Genomic DNA, 3,946 nt, shown 5'->3' on the forward strand with positions numbered 1-3,946 from the left:
ATTTGGAAACAGGGTCTCACTAAGTTGCGGAGGGCCTCCCTAAGTTGCCGAGGCTGGCTTTGAACCTGCGATCCTTTTGTCTCAGCTTCCCAAGCACTGGGAATACAAGCATGCACCACCATGCCTGGCTCCATTTCGTTTTTTTTTTTTTTTTTAGTGATTGTACTGATTTTATTTCTTTTACTAAGCCATTTGTCTTCCTCACACTTAATGCAAATAAATAAAACATAATCTAAAGAAATATATGTCATTATTATTCATAATAAAAAGGGTCTGCTGCATTCTTTCAGGCCTGGGACTACTGTACAACAGGGAATACTTAATGGTGTAAGTGGACCAATGTACCTTTTTGATTCGGATCCACTGAATAGAGTCTCGTTCATGTCTGGTACTGGGAGTAATAACTCCACGGGAGCTAAGACGCAGAACCATTTCTGTGGTATTGCAAGATCTCACCAAATTTTAAAAAGTCCTTATATAAGTAAATATAACAACCCATCTGTAAATTATAGACACTTTCTTTAGGATAAGGTGAAAAAGTGGCCCTTTTGTTTTTTGGTGGTACTGGGGTTCCTGGAAGCCCTTTTACATCCGGGATACACTCCCACAGGCTACACTCCCAGACCTATTTTTAAACTTTTTTGTGTGGAAACAGGGTCTCTTAAGCCAGCAAGGCTGGCTCCGAACCAGCGCGATCCTCCTGTCTCCGCCTCCCAAGCGCGGGCATTACAAGTGTGCGCCACCACGCCCGGCTGGCCCTTTCTTGAGTACATGGATAAAAGTATCATTGTGGTCTCAAGATTGCTGGGTTGATAATTGTCATAATGAAGACAAGGTACACCATGAAGCCACTGTCAGATTAAGAAACTCCCACAACTTTGATCAATTCTTCAAATGATGGAGCAAGTTCCTTTTCCAGGCTGACAGTCCAGCATTAGCACCGCTGCTAGCTATGAGACTCACCACCAAAGGTAAACGATTGAACCGAACCACCTGGTAGGTGTTCTAGTAACAGATGATGCTTTTGTGCTTTGAAAGCCCAAGTTTGCTCCCTTGGTCTGTTGCAAGGGCAAAAGTAGACAAGAAGCCAGGTCTCCAAGCAAGCCCTGGAGCATTATCACTGGCGACTTTAATAACAGGTACCCCATCTCTATCTGGCACAACAACAGCATGGACACTTAGTAACTTCTTATACAGGAATCGCTTTAGGTCCTCCGCCACGAGGAAAACCTTTCTCCCACAGGATGCGTCTCCACGCCTGGGTTTCTGGACCGCCCTTTTAGCTCCACTCCAACACACATCCCCAGCCTTCCAGGTGCCCGCTGTCGACGCGGCCCTTGGAGCTGCGGCTGCTACTCGCTCTCTCCCTAGAATTCATGATCCTTAAAAACCGAACCCCCAAATTATGTAATTCTCCTGCTTTTATCCCTCCCATCACTGATGGAATACAATCTACAGTCCTCACCAGACGCCAAGTCTCTGCAGGGTCTCTCCTGCAAGCAAGGCCTCTGGGCCCAGCCCCTTCCCCTGGCTCCATCTTCTGCAAAGAGCTTCTTCAGCTCCGGCTGCTTCTGCGCAGTCTCCTCCTTGCGGACCTTCCCTTCAGGTCTGTGAGAATGTCTCCTCCCTGGGGAGAAGTCCCTGCCCTGACTCTAGAGAAGCCGTGGGCTTTGCTCCTCCTGGGATTCAGTGACAGCACTTGTCCAGGCTCAGCATTTTCTTTATTTTTAGAGTCACGTATTTCCTAATGGTGGGGACACACCTGAGAAACGCGTCATGAGTCGACTGTCATGTTGAGTCAACATATTAGGGTATATGTACTACGCGAGCCAGGTGGTGCGGGCCAGTGGCTCAGTGTACAATCACTCTTGGTACCACCAAGAGATGCGATAAACATGAGATGCCGCTGCCAGCGTAAGGCGGTATGCTCTACTAACGTAAACTTAAAAAAATATAAGTATGAAGCTGGGCGTGGTGGAGCACACTTGTCATCCCAGCATTCGGGAGGTGGAGATTGGAGGATCGCGGTTTGCAGACAGCCTCAGCTACTTAGCGAGGCCCTTTGCTATTCAGTGAGACCCTGTTTTAAAAATAAAAGGACTAGCCAGGCGTGGTGGCGCATACTTGTAATCCCAGCACCTGGGAGGCTGAGACAGGAGGATCGCACAGGTTCTAAGCCAGCCTCAGCTACTTAGTGAGGCTCTCAGCAACTTAGTGAGACCCTGTTTCCAAATAAAGTATAAAACAGGGCTGGGGTGTAGCCCGGAGGTAGAAAGCCCCTGGGTTCCACTCCCAGTACCACACAAAAAAATAAATAAAATAAAAAAACTAAAAAATAGGGTTGGGGTGTAGCTCAGAAGTACAATGTCCCTGGGTTCCATCTCTGGTACCGCACCAAAATATATATATGTGTGTGTGTGTGTGTGTGTGTGTGTGTGTGTGTGTGTGTGTGTGTACAAACAAATACAAACTCTATAATAGTAAAAAGTATAGTAAACACATAAATCAGTAATAGAGTTAGTTCTCATGATCATCAGGTATCACGTAATGTACATATTTATACACACTATACTTTGTAGGGTAGCAGCACTGTTCAGCCGGGTGTGGTGGTGCACACCTGTCTTTCTGGTACTTGGGAAGCTGAGACAGGAGGTCACAGGTTCGCAGTCAGCCTTAGCAAGTTAGCAAGGCCCTCTGCAACTTATTGAGACCCTGTTTCAAAATAAAAAATAAAATAGCGCTGGGGGTGAAGTGTAGGGGTAGAATGCCCCTGGGTTCAGTCCCCAAAAGCATGTGTATGCTCGTGCGCACGTACACACACACACACACACACACACACACACACACACACACACACACAGCATTGTTATGCCAGCATCAGCACATACACGTGATTAACGTCATACTATGATGTTGTAAGGCTGTAACGTGACAAGGGATTTTTCAGCGAGGTCCTACAGCTGCCCTGATGCCATGGTGCAGATAACAGCCCGCGCCATCCTCTGTGTGGTCCATCACTGATGAAAATGTCATTCTGAGCCACATGAGTGTGCATTCTGAGGCCAGCCGGTGTCTAGTCTCTATTAGGTGGCACCAGAGAGCTGTAACTGGGCTACTGTGGTGGGACTGGTGCTTTGGAAGCCTCACTGGTGTAAAAGGGCTGCAGATGGGAGGGGGCAAAAGTAGGGGACAGGGGAGGCCAGTGGGGGCCTGCAGCTCTCAGCCCCCCTTGGTGCTTCGCAGCTGAATCTGAGGGCTCCAGCCCCTAGAGGTCGGCGGGAGCCCGCTGCTTAGGTCCCTGGACACTGCCACAGCAGTGAGAGGTGCCGCGGAGGTCAGGCCCAGCAGGAGGAAGCCCTGCGTTTCCTCTGGGTTGTTTTTCTTTTAAAGACTCAAACTTGAAGAAAAAAAATCTAATAAATATATTCTCTTTTGAATTTCCTGCCTGCCCCTTAGCCAGCTCTCAGCACGAACGGCCAAGTTCTCCTGACCTCAGCGAGGAAGGCCAAGAGGCTGACAGCTGGATACCAGTATTTATGTTCCGTTATCACATCTGTTGAGGAACCTCAGGCCTAAGTGGCTAAAATGAATTAGTCTAGTTTTATCTCCCAACTGCCGGGCTCCAGAAAAGCATATTTCCTCTTTGTGTGTGTGTGTGTGTGTGTGTGTGTGTGTGTGTGTGTGTGTTACTGGGGATGGAACTTAGGGGCCTTCTACTTCCAGGCTATACCCTCAGCCTTATTTTATTTTTTATTTGGAAACAGAGTCTTGCTAAGTTGCTGAGGCTGGCTGTGAACCTGTGATCCTCCTGTTTCAGCTTCCCAAGGACTGGGATTATAGGTGTGCACCACTATGCTCAGCCATATTTCCTCTTTTTGAAGACATGGTTTTTGTGAAGGCCAATATGTATGTATGTATGTATGTATGTATGTGTGTATATATATGT

At 47.6% G+C, this 3,946-nt stretch overlaps 1 pseudogene across 1 annotated transcript; it reads right to left on the bottom strand.

The window, feature by feature from the left end:
- Nucleotides 1–859: 859 nt before the first annotated feature.
- On the bottom strand, nucleotides 860–1,778 carry LOC308277730 (ragulator complex protein LAMTOR3-like; annotated as a pseudogene). Its single transcript has 3 exons — nucleotides 1,763–1,778; nucleotides 1,466–1,627; nucleotides 860–1,367 (listed from the first exon to the last, which is right to left on the bottom strand). The product of its transcript is annotated as a ragulator complex protein LAMTOR3-like (transcript).
- Nucleotides 1,779–3,946: the final 2,168 nt, after the last annotated feature.

Source organism: Muscardinus avellanarius, assembly GCF_963383645.1.
Source record: "Muscardinus avellanarius genome assembly, chromosome: 20".
NCBI lineage: Eukaryota > Metazoa > Chordata > Mammalia > Rodentia > Gliridae > Muscardinus > Muscardinus avellanarius.